Genomic DNA, 20645 nt, shown 5'->3' on the forward strand with positions numbered 1-20645 from the left:
TAGTCAATGAGGCCAGATCAGAAAATACAGGCTGCAGCCAAAGGAGAAAACTCTTATGAAAAGGAGAAAAGAAACTGTCATCAAGTATTGGGATAAGCTCTAGAGACTGGTTTGGGAGCTACCTTGAGTGTGGCCCAAGGCCAGAATAGATGCATGGTGTGTGGGGAGGAAAACTGATCAGGCTAATTTTGATTTCCTCAAAACATTTGCAAGCCACTGGAATCCTTCAAGTGTCAGTGTGCAGAACTGGCTAATGCCTCCAGTATAGAAAAGGTAAAAGAAACCAGATGGCAGTGAATGAAAACTGAGTTTATACATTCAACATGGGCCATCTTTAGTGCACTCTATAGAAAAATCATCAAAACCTCAGGACTTGCCTAAAGTTATGTTTCAACCATGCATCCTTAAAGGGAATCAGCAGGACTGCATGTGCTGACATGGAAAGCATACCAAGATATACACGGAAGTGGATTTACGAAACTGTTATTAACATGTTCCAATCAGTGTTCCCTGAAAAAAACATGTATGTGTATATATCTATCTCTATATCTATATATATCTATGCATGAATGTATATATCATACATACTTTTATATGCATAGAAAAGTTCTGGAAGGATAAATAAGAAATTACTGCTGATGATTATGCCAAAGGAATCAGACTAGGGCCTTTAAGGCACTCTTCATTTTATATCCTTTTGTAGTGTTTGTATTTTTACTATGAATATGTATTGCTTTTTTTTTTTTTTAAGATTTTATTTATTTATTTGACAGAGAAAGACACAGCGAGAGAGGGAACACAAACGGGGAGTGGGAGAGGGAGAAGCAGACTCCCTGCCAAGCAGGGAGCCCGATGCGGGACTCGATCCAGGGACTCCAGGATCATGACCTGAGCCGAAGGCAGTCGCTTAACCAACTGAGCCACCCAGGCGCCCTGAATATGTATTGCTTTTATAATTTAAAAAAGGAACACCACCACCAGAGAAGAGTACCTTGAAAAACTCAGAACATTGCACGGTGTTTTGCACAAAGTAGGACTTAGTAAATGTTTGAATGAATGGATGAAAGTCACTCAATCGCCCCCATCAGTTGGTCTATGAGAAGGGAGAAAAGGAGATAAAGAGAAAAGAAAGAAAAGGGGAAAATATGGAGATAAGAGAAGCAACCTGGAGCAAGTTTCACTACGTCAAAGGAGTAAAACAGAGGAAAGCCACCAAAGGAAAGAGCTGATGAATGCCTTCCCCACCCAGGTGATTCCTGTTGGCCAAGATTCCAATGTGCTTTTTGCAAATATTGTCTGCAGATCTAGGAGAGGGTGTAAACAAAAGGTTCTTGAAGGAGCTGATCAAAGCTGTGCTGTATTCCAAAAAGGGAAGGGGCAGAACAGAGGTTAATATCCTCCTCCTGGCCATGAAAGACGCTTTGCCATGAGGATGCATTTCACTGAGGAGCCCAGGGACTCCATAGAAAGTGCAGCAAAGCATCCCATATCAGCAATAATATATGCCATTAGAACACTGCTTTCCCACATGTGAAAGTTTATTATGAAATGTATTTCTACAAAGAACAGTAGAAATTAAAGGTAGGAAACCCTATTAGGTCATCCACTCTCCTAGAAGGCCTCATGCAGACTATATTCTCCCACATAAATCCTAACACTTTCAATGATGTATAAAGGGGATTTACACTGATAAATCCTAAATGGAAAACACAGGCACAAAGCAGCGATACCAAATGCAAAGGAAAGAGAGTCACCTTACTGATTCATCTTGATGCATTCCAAAGTGATTATGAATTGCCATCATGTTTTTTAATTTATATTTTTAAAAAGAATTATAATTTTATTGAAAGTTTAATGGATGAAGCCATCAGAGTCAAGTTAGAACTAAGTGAATACATACGTCATTTTCGTTCATCAATTCAATTTAGTATGTTCATGGAAGATAAACAAATTCCTGAGCAAATGTGGGGAGAAATAGGGAGCTCTGATCCGGCAGCAATCAAAGTATACCTTTATTTTAACAAGGGCAAACATTCTTTGGGCCAGTGTGGTAAGGTACTTGCACTGAGTGCAGTGGCTTTCTTGCCATTAGAGAAGCCCATGGGAAAGCTAATTTGGTCTTCAATGAAACCCATTTATACTGATCATCTTCAATTTTTGTGATTTAGCAGTGAGGGCCCTTATAAATATGTTTTCTATTTTATTTCACTTTACTTTTCAGACTCTTCTTTTTTCCCTTCTTTCTATCCAGCTGTGAAAAATAGGATGCTGCCTAACTTTGGGACAGTTACTCACCACATGGCCCATAGAAAAAGCACAATGGGAATCCAGACTTCTCTTTATCAAACAGCCTTTCTCTTTCCTTCCCTTTCTTTTCTTCCTTAGTTATTGTCTGGAGATCTAAATGCTAGGTCTGGCTGCACCACCAACTTGCTTTGTGGCCTGGGGAAAAGGCTCTTCCTCTCTTAGGCTCACACTCCCCATCTGTACAATGAGGAGCTAGACCAAATAAGCACTAATTTTATACAGCATTGACTCTATTACATCTGAATGAGAGGACCTTCAGCAGTCCTTTGTAACCCCATTATCAACCTAACAGAGCTGGAGGCCCTCTCTAGTCAGATCCCCTAGTGGAGGATGCCCAACCTTTAGTACTCTCCTCAGGGGAATAAAGCTTCTTTGACAAAAAAGTAAAGGCCTTCCCCTCAGATTCTGGGTTGACCTTTCAGGAATCTGAGTTGATAGACATTGTACCAGCCAACTTCTATGGCACAATAGATGCTCACTTAGTAGACTTAGTAGACTCCGTTAATACTGTGTGACTGACAGACAACTTCAGGAAAAGAACTCATAATGACAACTCACTCCAGGCCCTCCATGATCCTTCAATTGTCTCTGCTCTAAGCTACGCTGCCATCTTCATGGTGTCTGTTTCAGTCAGGGTCCTCCAGAGGACCAGAACCAAAAGGATGGATATAGATGTAGATGTAGATGTAGATGCAGACATCAATGTGTATACACACATACATATAGAATATACATATATAGATATATACATGTATATATAAATATATATACAGAGACAGAGAGAGAGATGGGGCAAGGGAGAGAGATTTATTTTAAGGAATTGGCTCACGTAATTGTGGGGGCTGACAAGTCTGAAATTTGTAGCACAGGCTGACAGGTTAGAAATTCAGGTAAGAATTGATGCTGTGGTCTTGAATCCAAAATCTGCAGGGCAGGCCAGGCAGGCTAGAAACTCAGGAAGGGTTTCTATGTGATAGTTTTGAGGCCAAATTCCTTCCTCTTTGGGAAACCCTGGTCTTTGATCTTAAAGTTTTCAACTGACTAGATGAGGCCCACCCACATTATGGAGGGCAATTTGCTTTACTCAAAGTCAACTGATTTAAACGTTAATCACATCTAAAACAATACCTTCATAGCAACATCTAGACTAGTGTTTGACCAAACAAATGGACACCATAGCCTGGCCAGGTTGACACATAAAATTCATCATTACAGTGTCCATATATGGCTTGCCTTTGCCGCTAACCTAGGCTACTGACTACTCTCTTTTAAACTGGGTTTACCTTGAGCTAGCTGATACTGGCCTTGTACCCTTTTTGATGTTCCCTAAATCCTGCCAGTACTTATAAGAATAGTCCCCACATTTGGTCTGCTCTTCTTCTATCCTATTAACTTCTTCCAAAATAGCTTCAGTCTAAGCTGTTAGACCAGCAACAGGAGGCACCAAACAAAAAGAAGTCAGTAGCCCCTGACTCTAGCTCAGGAAATTCCTCTCCTTCAAACTTCCCCATGAATTGGCTCTGCTGGCTCCCCCAAAGCACTTGGCTTTGTGTACTGTCTCCCTAGTCTCATCTGGCTCCATGTCAGGCCGTTTGCCTTATTCCTGATCTGCTATTCCCTCGGGGCGCTGATCCCAATCTTTGCTGTCCACCAACAGTAGGCAAGAGGTTCCATGTCCATGGCCCCCACCTACCTGGGAAAAAAGACCAGATAATCCGTATGATGCATTACAGTTCTTAAAACACTTTCACATCCACTGTTTACTAACTGGTATTCTTGATACCACCTTGAGAGCTTATAAATAAGCAGAGATACTATCTCCACAAAGCCTCATTTGGCAGATGATGAACTTGAGGTTCAGAAAGAGTAAGTCTTCAGCACAAGGGCACATAGCTAACCAGTACACACGTCCCTGCTATTGGGGCCAGGACTCTGGGTTATTTCATTAGGCTAGAAGCACTTTTGCAAGGAATTGAAGACTACTAGGCTATTTATAACAATAACAATGTCACCTTAGATTCACATGCAACTTTACTTCCAAAAAGATCATAAAGGTATTTTTCACCTTTTACCTAATGACCTTTTGCTGGCTCAAAAATTCCCAACAGTAACCCTTCTCCCTACTGTAGGTTGCAGAGATACAGAAATTCTTTTCATTGTCCATCTTAGAATTTTAACTTGAATTTAGCCTACAAAGTCATTGACCTAAAAGTTTTACAATGCTGTTTGTTAACTGGCAGAGAGTGGGTGAGTCTGGACATGGTAGCTTCCATCCTGAGGAATGGAATTGGCTTTGTGTACTGAGGAATGGGCACAGATAGGACAACCTGGCCCAAGAAATGCCACATAGACTTCATAGGTTATGACTGGAAACTGGCTGGGGTTGGGATAGACAAGCCCACAGAGATCCAGAACCCAGAGACCAGGCAGGCCCACGAAGGCTTTGAGTGTGGGGTCTCCAATGAGATATGAGAAGTAGAGGCTACTAGTCAGTGTCAGGGAGCCCCAGAAGTGAGTCACACAGCAATGCCCCCACAAAGCAAATGGAACATATCTTAAGAAGGTCTGGTAATAAGCATACGCAGAGGTCCAGGCAAGGCAGCAGCAGCTTTAGTGAAGGCCAGCAGTAAGCAACAAGGGGCTATGCTGGACAGTAGGCTAGGAGGCATCATGGACTCTCAGGGACAAGTCATAGACAGACCTCTGCAGATAGGCTGATGGGCAAATCCAGACAGTTCTGGCAGTGGCCAAGCTGAAGAAGACTGAAAGTAGCAAAAGAATTCCAGTCTTCAAAGGACGACACCAAGTATGAAGCTAAGGCAGGGAGGGACCCAGACTCTCTGGTAAAAGAGAGTGGGTAATAGACAAGGAACGAGGCAAGGGGTTGGTCACAGGAAAGTATCAAGAATTTATTTATTAGGACCAAGGCACAGAATCTGAGAAGAACACACAGCCACCCTGCCTCAGTGACCCTGGACCCTTTAAATCTCCCTTGACTATGGACAGGATGGGGTCCAGAGCCTTGCTGAATGGGGTAGAGAGGGATGATGGCCTTTATCTGGAGGCCACCTAGGCCCATCTGTAGGTAAAGGAGGACTGAGGAAACATGAAGCCAATAATCAGTCCCCTTAGAGGGCTTGTGGAGTTTAGCGAGAACCTCCCTAACCAGAAGAAAACCTGTAAAGAAACTGAAGCTGTACATGCCACTACCTCTCTGATCCATTTCTGGGATGTGGGTCTCTCTTTCTCATTCCACAAGATATCAGTAATTATTCTCCAGAGACAAAGCAAGGAGAAACATAACCCTAAATGTTCCAAAATCCTAGAATGGGAGAGCTGGAAGAGTTCAGCTCCCAAGCACTAAAAAATGGGGAACCTGAGACCCAGAGTCCCTTTAGAGACCTGTCCAAGATCACATAATGATTTAGTAATAGAGGCTGGGACTTAGGTGTCCTTACTCTCAACCCAAGGTTCTTTCCACTAAATCCCAAAGATGAATATTCCAATACCTACGCAAATCTGAAGATAGCTTTACGATAGCCCAATTTCCATCCATGCCTTGGACAATCAAGCTGGTTTATCTCATTTGGCTTCAAAACACACATTTATAGATGTAGATCAAGGGGGTAGGGAGACTTCAGCAGCCATCATATATAATAAATTCACTTTCTTTCCAAAGCCTGACTGACTTTGTTATTTGAAAAATAAAGGAAATACCTGCAATATGCACCCCACCACAAAGTGTGCTATATTTAGTAAATTTCACTAGCACGTTAAACTCAAAATTCCAGTATTTCCCCATTGCTATAGTTATGGCATCTGGTTAAATCAGAGGTCAGTAGCTGTGAGCAAAGCTAACACTAATCCCGGCCAACTTTGTGCTTTGTTTCTAACACAGGACAAGGAAATTGGGAGCAAAACAGTCAGTTTCTCTCCCATCCCCTCCCAAGGGCAAAGCCCCTTAGCTAGTCTGGGCTAAACAACAGACTGATTCTCCAACTAGCACCACTATAACTGTGGCCCTGAGTCCCAAAGTATTGACTTGATGATGCAGGCAGCTCCAGGTCTATGACTGGGAGTTACGTGGTCAGGACATGTTTATATGCCAAAGCTGTCATCTGCTCACCTAGAATTTTGATGCCTAGTGTAGCTGGATGCTTGAGTGTCAATTTCTTCTACAAAACATAGCCTTTGCGGGTTCTTGGACTCCTTCTTGGACAAAATGAGGGCTTTCAAATGGAGTGGTCACTTTAGGCTACACACCTTCCCATTTTTGAAGTCGCATTTTGAACTCCTATTATTTGAGTGCTTCTTTTGCTTGCTTTTCAAGAGATGTTTCTTAGGCAGGTTTCTCAGGGCAAAGCACAGAGCCCATTAATGGGCTCTAATCCCTCTATTTCCTTTACTGTGAATAGTGACTTGGTCTCCAGATGTTATTTTGAACATTTATGGACCACAAAAATATACATGACAGAGCATTTACAAAGTTGTGACAATGAAATCGATATCATATAAATTATGGTATAGATTTGTAATGGCAGGCTATCTTATAGAATTGGGATGTAAAACTAGGCCCATTTTTTAAGGGCTTTTAGCAGGTTTCCTATAATCCTTTTAAATGTTCATATTCTCTTCAAATTTGGTATGTTTTATGGGTACACATTTTCTGGAAAATACGATCTATATTTGAGTTTAAATGGGTTTTTCAAAAAAAATCATTCATATACACCTACTGAGATTGTTACATTGATATCTAAGCAAATTGGTAATGGGTACTTCCTAATAAGGAAGTTCTGATAGCAGACAATATATAGCACATCCCTGACAGAAGCATGTTCTCAAAATGATCCCTCCCTTCTCTGACCATTTGGGAGTGGATGTACCCCTGACTGACCAACATGTATTGGTTTCTGGTAAAATGACTATAGAGCTCACGCACCGTGCCACATTCCTTTAGTCTGGGCTGGCAGACAATGATGATAAGTGACTCTGCCTTTAAGCTGGAAGACTTTCATCTGGCCATACTGCTAAATCCTCACAAGGCTCTGGACATCCTTCCTGGAACAGAACCAGGCCTGGGTCATCTTCACACAAGGCCAGCAGCTCATCACAGTTGTTATAGTTCCCACCTGGAAGCCCTCAGCTAGCGAGGGATCTAGATTCATGGGAGGTCTGCTACTGTGACCTTTTGGGGGACTACATAAATGTGAAATCTGGAGATTGTCAGAGACTGGCATTCTTTTTTTTTTTTTTTCAAATAAAAAATATCCAGAATGCCTTTAGACCGCGTTCCAGGTCTCCAATACCCCAGATTCTTAGCAACAGCTCCCCTTTCCAACACTTAAAAACTCATGTACATTGCTCACGTGTCAGGAGGAATTCTACCATTCTGAATTTCTATTTATACTGATTTTGCAATAATATGATTACCTGGCATCGGTGTTTCATCACACAATAATATGCATTATTGGCTAGTATTTCCATTTCTATTTCTAAATGTCTTATCAGCATTCCCATATCATTTAGACATTCAGTAGACAGATTCCTTGCAATACTGGGGACTTATCCTCACCAATGTTCATGTCCATTCAAAACTCCAAATAACATGAACTGCTGTCTTTGGTGAATATGGCAGGGGTGCTTTGGAGAGCAATTCAAGAGTCTTAAATACTTCTTCATATAACTCCATACCATTTGAAATATATTTTCAGAGTGAAATAGAATTTGCTGACAGTGATCAGAGAGAAGGTGGTCAAAGGGTACCCTTTTCAAGCTGGCTCTTGCTTGTGTCCCAAGTTAAGGAAACACAGTGTAGGAGAAAAGCACTGAATTGGGAATCAGAAGACCTAGGTTAGTTTTTGCTCTGCCACTTATTAGCTGTGGGGCATTGGGCATGTCCCTTGCTTCTTTGAACCTCAATCTTCCCATTTGTAAAATGATGAACTTAGACCAACTGACCTCTAAAAGCCTCTCCTACCCCAGAGTGTATGGTTTACTAACACTTTCATTCTGCAAATCATCTCCAGTTCTCTGACACCCAGGTTAATGGTATCAGCACCAGTCCTAACTGATTCAGGGCTTAAGCTTCTGAAATTGTGTTATTGAACTGGTCTTTATTATCTCATTCTCAAATACTTCCATATGATTCCTTTCCAAGTTGCTTTTTTCAAAAAAAAGAGAGCAAGAACATGCACGCACACCCACGTGCGTGTGAGCACAATGGAAGGGGGGGAGAGTCAGAGAGAGAGAATCCCAAGCAGACTCCATGCCCAGCATGGAGTTTGAGCTGGGGCTTGGTCTCACGACCCTGATATCATGACCTGAGCTAAAATCAAGAGTTGGGCGCTTAACCAATTGAGCCACCCAGGTGCCCCGCAAGTTGCTTTTAATTTGAGGTTCCTTTCATATACATCGATTTATCTAAACCAATAAAAAGTCACAAGAAAAGGAAGTGACACATTTTACTCCGTAGGAAGCCTTTTGTGCCCTCACAGATGACAGATGGACAGGAAACAATGTCATGTGATGACCAGCTGAAGGAACTTTAAAAGTATACTCTAGACAGGAGAAGACATAGCAGCATATGAAATCTGCTTTTAAGTATGTGAAGAGCTTTCACATTGACAAAGGATTTGCCTTGGCCTGTGTGGCTCTAAGGAGTTTAACCTAGGACCAAGTAGTAGGAGACATCAGTTGATAGATTTTGGTGCAGCCTAAAGAAGCCTATCTTTCTAATAGAGCAACCTGAAGATGAAGTAGGCTGCCTTGAGATATAATGAGCACTCTGACACTGGAGGTACTCAAAGAACAGGCTAGAATACCACTTGTAGGGATGCATTCAAATGTACTTAGCCTAGGCTAGCTGAACTTTGAGGCCCCTTCCAACTCGGAAATTCTATGGCTCATTTCCACCCTCAATCCCCTCCCTCCATCCTCTCATTTCCTCCACTTGCCCTCCCCACCCACTCCAAATACTCATCAGTCAGACAGGTCATCTAAATGGTACCCCTTCTCTCTATCCCCACTGTTCTTGCCCTAGTTCAAGCCCCCATCCTTTCTCATTTGGGACTAATGAAACAGCTGGTAACTGGTATTCCAGCTTCCAGTGTCTCTCCCTCCATCCAATTTGCACACTGTTGACAGAAAAACCTAAAATAAACATTTGGTAATGTCACTTCCTTACGTGGAACTCTCCAGTGCCTATTATTTTATAAGAAAAAAATATCAAAAAATTTTAGCATGGAATAAGTCTTCCAAAGCCTGTCTTTAGCTTGTCTTTCCAGCCACACACTCCATGCCTTAGTCAAAATGGACTGCCCCCATTGTCAGGATATCCCAGGGATGTTTTGCGATTCTGCACTCTTCTCATATTTTCCCCTCTGTTTAGAATGCCTTTCCCCGCTCCTGTCCAACCAAAAAGCTCCCATTCAGCCTTCAAAATCTAGCCCAATGTTCTGTAAGTTCTTATCACCTCCCCGGATAGAATCAATTGCTCCTCTGTGTGATGCTACCATTTTCTAAATACCTCAACATATCTCACTCTGTGGAGATGCATTTGGTGAACTGTGTATGTGGCCACGTCTGGAAACACAGAATGCAAATGTGCCCTAAATGAATTCCCAATCTACTGCACTTAATCTTCAGTGTGGCACTGCTGAGTTTGTAAACTATTTAGCTTCTTTAATAATACTTCTCTGTGCTTTGGTCTCAATTCAATTTTTAGATGCTTAGGATGGGAAGGTTTTATTATTATGACTTTTTCTGAGAATTTTAAAACATTAGTTGCCAGAGCATCCTGAAGAGAAAGATGTTGTTGTGAAGAAAAATGCAAATGGCTTTCTCATGGAATACAGTGAGTCAGTAGCAGATGAACAGGCGTAATTTAATTTTGCAGGGTTAGACAATATAGAATGGAAATAGAAACTAGAAATGCTTTCATCTTTCTAAATGATGAATTCTACTTCTTCCTGTTCCAGATTAGGGTCTTAGCAGGTCAGGGCAGCAGGTGGAGGGCAGGTGAAAAGTAGAGAATGATGATGTCACGACAGGGAAGCAGAGAAGGCTTGTTCCAGAGAAATGACCAGAACACAAAAGGACACACAGACTGGTGAGCAGAGCCCGATGGGAAGCCCTAAGACCACGCAAGTATCTACATTTATACTTATAAGTGTACAGACTCACTCTGGAGGGAGCCACAAGAAGGTGGTTGTAGCAGCTACGTCTGAAGGGGGGAACCAGGGGACACAGGATCATCTAGGAGAGGAGGGCTTACATTTCACCGAATACATTTATTTTATGTGAATTTGTATTATGTGTGTCTTATTTTACCCAAAAAAAAGTGCATATAAAAAGGAGACAAGTCAGCAACTGTGAATAGTGAAAATGCTGCAGGAATAGCACAAGATATTCAAGGGCCAAAAGACCAGCAAGGCTGTCCTAACCTAAGGCCTTGACCCTGATCCTGAGGGCAGTGCTGCCCAAATTGGTACCTGTATTTATTCCCTTCCTATGTTCCTGGAAATTAATTCTAAGCAAGCCTGATCTGAATGCCTACAGGTGTAACTGGGGATACCTGGCTGGGCAAAAGGTGAGGCAGGGAGCAAGCAAGGTTTTTTGGCAATGTGATGGTTAATTTTATGTGTCAGACCGACTGGGCCATGGATAACCAGATATCTGATTAAACATTATTTCTGGATGTGTCTATGAGGGTGTTTCTGGGAGAGATTAGCATTTGAATTGGTAGACTGAGTAAAGCAAATGGTGTTTCCCAATGTGGGTGGGCATTAACCAATCCATTGAGGGCCTGAATAGAACAAAAAGGCAGAGGAAGGTTGAATTCGATCTCTGTATGACTGACTGAGCTGGGACATAAATCTTCTGCTTTTGACACTCCTGGTTCTCAGGCCTTTAGACTTGGACTGGAATCCATACCATTGCCTTTCTGATTCAGAGGTCTTCAAACTATACTACTGGCTTGACCAGGTCTCTGGCTTTTAGATGGCAGATCATGGAATTTCTCCTATTCCTTCTGTTTCTCTGGAGAACCATAATACAGACCGCTTTGATATTTGGGTTCCTTAGTGTACATTAAGCCTATATTCTTACAAAAGATCTGATAAAATTTTCTAAAAATCTGTTGTAACAATGGGCCTTTAAATGGTGATGGCCACTTATGTCCTACATGAAGACTCAATCCCATCTTAGCGACAGATACAATGCATGCCATGTGACCAGAGTCCAGAAACTCTGGTAATGGTGTGGTCGAGGCTGGCCCTGGAAGCAAATCACCATCACCATCACCATGTGGGAAAATTTCCTAAAATAAATGACATACTGAAGGGAAAGGCATCAATAATGTCTGCTTTGAATGCAAAAGTCAATCCACACATGGAAGGGAACTATCATTTTCTCAGCAATTACATGGCAGACTACACTTAAAACAACTCTACCCCATTTTTACAGATGACAAAATTAGGCGCAGAGGGATATAACTAGCAAGTAGAAGAGTCCCTTCAAAACCAATTATGTCTGATTCCAAAAACTGCCTTTTTTGTTCTAAGAACCTGGATCTAGAAATCATATTCTGTGCAGGGAAAGCCAATTCTGGAAGGAAAGCTTCCCAGAAAGGGTCAACAGAGTTTCAGCTAGGTCCACCAGAAGGTGGTAGAGGGCAAGGTGTGTCTGTTCAGAACAGGTTTAGGTCATATGGTTCCCAGTCAAGGGCTACCCCAAATTACCCCAAGGCATAAGACATGGGCAGCAGTAAACTAAGGTTCATCCATCAACAGGGTCGTGATAGCTGAAGTCAAAGGTTAACAAGCGAGAAAACCAAACCTTGGTGTGAGGGGTACCACACTGCAGCCCCAGACATCAGACTGAGCCAGGGATGAGCAGAGACAAGCATAATCTGGCTGGCAGGAAAGGGGCTGGCTCTGTCCCCACTGCTCCTTAAAGAAAGCAATCGTGGCCCAGCCTGGTAAAATCTTAGGGGGGGCTCTAACAATAAGAGAAATGATACTCTGCTCACATAACTTTATCCACATATTCAACTAATGTACCAACAACACTCACTCATGTACTTAATAAACATTTACTGAGGTAATATTTTATGCCAGGCATCGTAGCAACAACAGAGACAATGAATGGTACAGTTCCTATCGCTACTTGTGTGACTCAGAGTTGGGCATTTTGGGGTTCACTCAATGCATTTGTAGTGATTCTTTCAATATTTGCCTTCACCTGGAAGCTCCATGTATGCAGGAAGCAACCGTATCAGTCTGAATCACCCCGGTATCTGTAGCTGACTCAAAGAGGACCTGATATTTAGCTGACATTCCCATGCTAAACATGTCTGCTGCGTTAACAATACATCTCTGTCAGGGGAGGCAGTTGGAAAGTCAATAATCAAGGATTATAATAAAATATGGTAAGTATAGTAATGATGGAGATAGGCTGGGGGTAGGGGTGGCTAAGGGAGTCCAAAGGAAGGCATTTGAGTCCAATTGGGTCAGGAAAAGTTTTCCAGCAAGAGGGGCTCCTCACAATGAATTCTAAAGAATAAGTAAAAATCAACAAAATAAAGAAGAGGGGGAACTGTCCCAGTAGATGGAACAATAATGCCAATATTCTGAATGGACAAGCTTAGTTAGTAATTACTTAGCAAAACCCCTGTTCAGTCAAACAATTGGATTTTTTTTAATTTTAATTTCATTTTACTTAAATTCAAGTTGGTCAACATATAGTGTATTATTAGTTTCAGGGGTAGAATTTAGTGGTTCATCAGTTGCATATAACACCCAGTGCTCATTCCATCACGTGCCCTCCTTAATGCCCATCACCCAGTTACCCCATCCCCCTACCCACCTCCCCTCCAGCAACGCTCAGCTTGTTCCCTAGAGTTAAGAGTCTCTTATGGTGTAACCAATCAGAATGATGGAGGCAGCTGTGATCAGACACATGGCTGGGCACTGTTCCCTGTAAGTATGTTAGCCAACAGAGTTGGTTGTTTGCTGGTGTGATATGGAATGCTGAGCAAGAGATTGCAAGTGTGGTCATAGGAAGCCCAGGAGAGCACAAGGGAACAACCCCAGACCCTCCGCTGTTTAGCCATGAAAGGGTATTTATTCACTATACAACTAAATAGACTTTCTAGTCATTTCCTCCAGGCGGCCTGGGTCCCTGGATTATTTGTTGGCCAGTCTGCTTCCAGCTCCAAAGTTATATAAATCTCTTAAAGGAGAGCAGTTCTGTCTGTCTGTGATGTTAAAGATGGCTGCCAAGTCATTGCGATTTCTTTCACTAAGAGGTGGAATCTAATCACCTCGCTTTGCATCTCAGTTGACCCCTGCTGTCTTGCTTGACCAAGAGAATGCAGAGGCAGTGACATTCTGGGACATCAGAGGCTGGGTCATAAAAGGCCATGCATCTTCTACCTGGGTCACTAGAACACTAGCTCCTGGAGCCCTAAGCTGCCACCAAACAACTCCAATCACCATGAAACCACTCTGTTGGTAAGGCTCTGGTTGACAGGGCCAGCTGAGCCTAGCCCTCCAGCCATCTCTGCCCAGGCAGCAAACATATGAGTAAAGCTGTGGTGGACCCACCAGACCAGCTGAATACTGCTGAGTGATCTCTGTCAATGACAAGAATCTCCCAGCTGTGCCCTGCCCAAATTCCTGATTTATGGAATATGGTAGAATGGTTGTTGCATCAAGCCACTAAATTTTGAGGGTGGTTTATTGTGCAGCAATACATGAGAGGAACACTGTCTTAGCTACCATTATACCCATGGGGCTGGCACCATATCTGGCACACAGTCGACCTCTAGTACATATTCACTGACCAAAGGAACGAGTGCAGGGAAAGAAGGATAGGAGAGAGGTCCAACAGAGAAAGATAAAGATGACTTACAAGTGACAGTGTTATACACAAAGAGAACTTCCAATAAATGAGTCTACTTCTCTAAACAATACGGTACCTACTCTGGGAAGCTAAGCAGGGTAGACAAAATTTAAATTCTCCCGTGGGGTGGGGAGCAGGGATCAGAACGGAACAACTGAGTCTTTATCCCATGTTCCCTACCATAAAATCCAGCTGTCCACTGGCTTTCCCTTTATCCCAAGATCTCGGGTTTTCCCAGCTCTCATGATATGGACCCAGTCCAGTTACAGTTAATATGCTTTTCCTTTTCTTCACTGTAAGACCTCTGCACTTTTCTAGAAGTGATTAACTCCAAAGAGACCGCCTAGAACTTTAAGCAAGAGAATAGTTACCAAAACAAATGCACTTCCAAGTTTGGCTTCAGAACCAGACCCACCTTGCAAAGTATACGCAAAGACTCTGCCTCCCAATGGAGATATATGGACTTTGATTGTAAATGTAACTAGGTTTTACTTCCCTCACCTTTAACTGCCAAGAGTTTAGACTGAAACTCAATCAGTAGACTATTGTTTTCTGCTTCCTGGGAAGCAAGTCACAGCTGAAAGGAGAGCTGGGGGAGAATTGGGTGGGGTTGGAAATCTGAATCTTGGCGTGACTCTTACGAATTTTCTTTTCCATTTTACTCACCTCCTTCTGGCTCTGATGGTATCAGTAATTTCCCGAGACAGAGAAAATCCAGACTTCCTTAAAGAGTTCAACTACCTGCCCCAGCAAAATCCAAAATGGGGGGAGACTAGCTGCTCCGTAGAAACTCCCCTCCTGTGTTTGTGTCCAAGGAAACGCAACAAAGGAAACACACTGGCAAGCCTCTTTCATTTCTGCCGCCCTCTAGTTGGCTAAGAAGCAAAGCCCGTGGTGCTTCTGGGCAGCCCATGTGAAAGCCAGAAGGGACAGGACACTCTTGCAGCCAATGAACAGACAGCAAAGGAAAGAGAAATTCAAGCCACTTCTGATGTATTCAAAGGCATGAGCTAACCAGCACCAACAAAACAGATGATGAGCTGGGCGAAGGGCAGAGTAGGAAGCAGACTTACTTTAATTTTCTCATCAAGTCCGATGTTAGTTTCCAAATGGCACCACTGTTAAAAGACCAAACTTCGCTTTTTCTACCTAGCAGTGCACTTGGGAGCCCAGAAACCTGGGCTCTAGTCCTGCCCATGCTATTGACTGACTGTGTCATCCCAGACCAGCCCCCTCCCCTCTCTGGGATCAGTTCCATCATCTACAAAATACAGAGCACGGACAGACAGCGTTTCAGGACTCTAAATGACACACGCAGTCAAATATTCATTATCCAAGCTCAGAGTCTCATGAGTGTGGCTGCTTTGCCTTCAAACTTACAAACAGCACCCCTTCCGATGAGTACCTTTCCTGCTTAATTAAGGTATTGCTGCCATAGCAATGTCTTCTTTACTTTGTATTCAGAAACATCCTTTGAGATCCACACATTCAACTACCTACTACGTTGTAAAGGAAGTCTTAGAGAGCAACGCTTCTCTCATTCTAAGAGAAGCAACAGACGAGGGGCCTCTATCCAGGGTGTAAGTACAAAAGCACAATCACCAAATACTGTGAACCCTGTATTAAGTGCCCACTATGTGCCAGGACTTTACGTGGGTCATTCTAATCCTTGCAACAGCAATAGAGGTACCAGTGCCCCTGCTGACAAGAGCCACGCACGGTGCACGACGCTGCGAAATACAGGCTCTCCACCAGCAAGCATTGCACGTCACTTCCCGCCGGCCAGGCCCTATTGTAAGTGCTTCATGCCTAGTAATTTCTTCAATGCAGATTCTGCGAGGAAGGAGGGATTGTTAACCTTGTGCTACAGATGAGGAAACCCAGGCATACAAAGGTTAAGTAACTTGACCAAGGTCATACAAGTTATATGTAACAGAGTTAGGAATCAAATCCAGAAAGTCCGACCCACACAACCCTTCAAGGAAGATAATGTCCTATGCCTATGGGGATGCTTTCAGCTGTGCATTCCGTGACAAATTCACCTCAAAACGCCACTGTGGCTTAACACGAACACCAGTTTACTTCTCACTCATGCTACATGTTCGCTGCAAGGTGAGGAGCACTTGTGCTCCCCGCAGTCACTGAGCAACCCTGGCCGGCGGAGGCCCCACCGGGAAGGCCACGAGACCGCACGCTTGCTCTTCTCAGCTCCAGCCATGAAGCGACATGGGTCACTTTCCCTCACAGCTCGTTAGCCAGACTTCCCACACAGCCCCACCTAACTACAGGAGGACTTGGAAGTTAGTCTTTCATGTTCTCAGAAGGACAGAAGCCGACGTTAGTAAACACTAGTGATATCTACCACAGGCTGCAAGTATCAAACGCTCAACTGAAAGTTCAGTTCTGTACCTGATGGAAATCAGCATTCCTTCAACAAAGAAGGAGATACCTGCTGGATAGGTAACTAACAGTGTCCATCACAGCCCCTCATCTTAAGATGAAGAACTGGACACTTAGACAGGTTTAGTGATGTACTCAAGGTAACTTAGTAAGAAAGTGGCAGAGCCTGATTCTGAACCCCAGTCTGACTCTAAGGTCTGTATTCTTTCATTCCAGCAAACTGCCTCCCAAAAGAAGAACACAATTATTTGGTGATCACCCGCCACTCAGAATTATCCACAGTGGCCCACAGAGCCAGAAGGAGAGAAATGGAGCTAGAGCTCACTACAGACCACTGCTGCATCATGCAGAAGTGTGGATATCAGAACTAGAAGGGGCCATCAGACCAGAGACCAGACCACCCTCTTCCACCTCAGCACTTTTCAGACAGAAAGAAGTGTGGCCCGTCAAGTGGAGTACTTTGTCCAAAAGTACCTCGATGATGATGAGAGAGCTGTACTAGAGCGCTTGTGTCATCCAGGGTCCTGGCAGGCAACAGAGAGCACATTAAAAAGATGGAACTGAGGTGTGGGCAGAGTGAAGGAGACCGACAAGGGACTTTGCAGCAGGCCTGGGCCAAGAGTAAGAAGTTGCTACCATCCTGGGGCCTGAAGTGGAAAGGAGAGCAGGGCCTAGTAAAAGCTGGGGCTGTCCGAAAGGGACAACCCAAAAGAAGGTGTGACACAGGTAGAGGGACACAATCCCTGCCAAATGTGACCCAGCAGACAGGGAGCTAGAGAAACAAATGCCCAGACAGCTCTTTCTTTCTGACTCTCTGATTCTCCTCTTTCCCCCATTGGGCAAACCCAGAGGAAGCCAGCGGACGAGGGAGCCTGGGTGATGCGATCCATCGAAGCCAGTCTCCAGGGGCCCAGAGCAGGGTAGGGAAGGGTAAAGAGGGGATCTGAAATATTAAACCAAGACTAGCCATTACATTATCTTTCCTTTTTCTTCAACGATTCATTCATTTACTCATTTACCATGCTCAGTGTGAGACATTTTAATTTCCATCAACATTCAAGTTTTGTCTTTAAAATTTTGTAGGGAAAATATGTCACCTATCCAAGTATAATGCTATTTTCATTTAGGAGATCAAGGGTATATTTTAAGGCCATGTTTAGTTCAGCATGAGGTAAAGAAAACTAGATTTTAAAATTCTTCCACAGCTTGACTTCTGGTTAAATACGGCAGGTTGACCACATGTGATACTCATTCTCTCTCTCTCTCTCCCACCCTCGCTCTCAGGAAGCCCCATTAAAACAAAAATAAAGGACTTAAAACAAAAACAATGAGAGAAGAGAGAGGAAGAGGAAGAGGCAAAGGTTCACACAGATTAAGAGAGTAGGAAAGGAGACCTTAGTGGATGAGAACTGTCCACAGATTTTTTGAAAACGGGATGTAAATGAAGGAAGGTATATCAATATGGTAAAGTAGACAAAACTTTAACCTAAGTGCTTGTAGAAGGAGATACCAGTAAAAAGTGAGCCAATTAGCCCCCAAAGAATCCTGGGAAAGCTTAGGGCTTAGAAATACCAGGTACCACAGAAGTTAGGGTCAGATACAGGAAAACAGGAATTGGAAGTCTGTACATGGAAGAGCGGGCTCCCACATTTCCTTCGTCCCATGCAGCTTGCCAAGTAACTATTCCTTCCATTCCTTTCGTCCCTACGAAACAAGATATATACTCTCTGAAGACACTGAATCAGACTCACCCAGGGCACTAGGAACAGGGTGGGGTAAGGCACCTAACAGAAAACAGAGGGATCAAGTGAATGGCAGGAATATATGGAATGGCAGGAACCTAGCCAGCTGACCTCCAATCCCAAAATACCTGCAGGTAGACTAAAGGATGCCATGGGTGAAGGTCACTAGAGGAAATTCCTCTATATACTGGCATTTGGATGTCCTCCAACAAAAAGTCAGTTGCTGCCAATCACTTTGCAGTGAAGCCCACCAGTTGACAAGCTCTGTCTTTCCATCCGACACTTCCGGTCAGCTTTTGAGGGCTCCACTAGAATAGACTGTCAAGTGTCACAAGACATTTGAGGACAGCTTCTAACATGAGAGAGGCTTCAAACAAATTAGAAGAGGGAACCCAGAGAAAACATAAATGATGCAATAATAGAAGGAAACCTCACATATATTTTAGAATATGTAACACACACACACACACACACACACATTCTTCAGAGAGATAAGAGGAAAAATTCTATCCATAAGCATGAACAGGACACTATGAAAAAGGGAGAGACGAAAAACAAGGGAATTGATGGACATTGAAAACCCGATCATCAAAATGTGAAAAGGGGGAGGAGGAAGATTAAAATACTTGTCTTCCCAAAAGTAGAACAGAAAGACCAAGAGAGAAAAAGCTACGAAAAGTAGAGAATATTCAAGGAGGTCTAATGTCCAAGTAACTGAAACTTCAGAAAGAAAAAACAAAGGGGAAAATGATTAAATTAGAAAATTCCCCAGAAACTAAGGATATACATTTCCACATTGAAAGGACCCAAGGAAGGACCAGCAAAATGAATGCACAAAGATCTACACCAACTCACATCATCATTAAAATTCCAAATAGTAGCGGTTAAAGGGAAATCCTAAAAGCCTCCAGAGTAAAGGAAGAAAAGTCTCATACAGAATAGGGGTCAGATCAGCATCAGACTATTCAATAACACTGAAAAGTAGGAGATGATGGAGCAGTGCCTTCAAAATTCTGGGGGGGTGGGGGTGGGGATCAACCTATAATTGTATGTGTGGCCACACTATCTACTTCCTATGGTGAATTGTGCAATTTTGCCTTACAGCTCATGCTCACTAATATCAGGCTTGACCATAAGATTTGCTCTGGCCAATGAAAGGGGAACAAAAGTGATGCGTGCCACTTCTAAGCAGAAGCTTTGAGAGTCATCACTAGTTCTGTGAGGGCTCTTTTTCCTCTGCCATGAGAACTGCTCTTCCTGAAAGGGGACTTCCTGTTCAGCCTGGGTCCCAGAATGAAAAAGACCTAGCTAGAGCTGTAGCTGATGCCTGAAGGACACAGGACATGAATAAGAAGGAAACCCTGCTGTATAAACCAGGGAGGTTTTAGAATATTTACAACCACAGCATCACCTACTAAAACAGCTGACTAGTACACTTCCCATACACCTTTACTTGGGAAGCTACTAGAGTGTGTGTTCCAACAAAACAAGTGAGTAAACCAAAAAAAAGGGAGACATGGACCCCAGAAAACTGGGACTCTAAATCAGGAAATTGGCAACAGAAGTCCCAGGATGATACCTATTCAGCAAGCCTGGAGAGCAACTATCCCAGACTGAAGCAGGAAGTTGGAAAACTGCAGGAAAAAAACCAGATTTATAGGTTATCTGATAGTTGTTCATATTTAGAAAACAACACAGAGAGGGGCGCCTGGTGGCTCAGTTGTTAAGTGTCTGCCTTCAGCTCGGGTCGTGATCCTCGGGTCCTGGGATCGAGCCCCGCATCGGGCTTCCTGCTCCGCGGGAAGCCTGCTTCTCCCTCTCCCACTCCCCCTGCTTGTGTTTCCTCTCTCGCTGTGTCTCTCTCTGTCAAATAAATAAATAAAGTATTTAAAAAAAAAAAGAAAACAACACAGAGAACTATCTGACAAGTCTGATGAATGTTGTGGAGAAAATAAGGAATCAATACAAAGAGTAGTAGGCAAATAAAAAATTAGGCAATTATTGACCCTGGGGAAATAAAATATTATTTTTAAAAATGACATGTAAACATAACACATTGGCTTGCCGGTGGATGATATTTAGCAACCTATAATGATACAAACATTAACTTCCATTTTGAAAAAATATGTGATTTACTTACATGAGGGCAATAGGGAACATGGGAACATGGCAGGGGCTATGTGGTAGTCATTAGGGCTGTTCCCAAATATTCCAGGTTTCTCCTACCAGGCCCGTGGTAGGCCTGCACTCCCTGGCCTCCTTTCAGATTAAGTGTGGCGATGTGATTTGTTTTGA

The 20645-nt window shown here is 43.1% G+C and overlaps 1 long non-coding RNA gene across 4 annotated transcripts in view; it reads right to left on the reverse strand.

Annotated features, from left to right (window-relative positions):
• LOC115943001 (uncharacterized) overlaps positions 1–19554 on the reverse strand; it is a 204248-nt gene extending 184694 nt beyond the window's left edge. For all 4 annotated transcript variants that reach the window (XR_014141172.1, XR_014141171.1, XR_014141170.1 and 1 more), the window contains exon 1: positions 14875–19554. This is a non-coding gene — a long non-coding RNA (uncharacterized LOC115943001). The remainder of the gene's footprint in view (positions 1–14874) is intronic.
• Positions 19555–20645: the final 1091 nt, after the last annotated feature.

Source organism: Leptonychotes weddellii, chromosome X (assembly GCF_054177405.1).
Source record: "Leptonychotes weddellii isolate Sample4059 chromosome X, ASM5417740v2, whole genome shotgun sequence".
Taxonomy (NCBI): domain Eukaryota; kingdom Metazoa; phylum Chordata; class Mammalia; order Carnivora; family Phocidae; genus Leptonychotes; species Leptonychotes weddellii.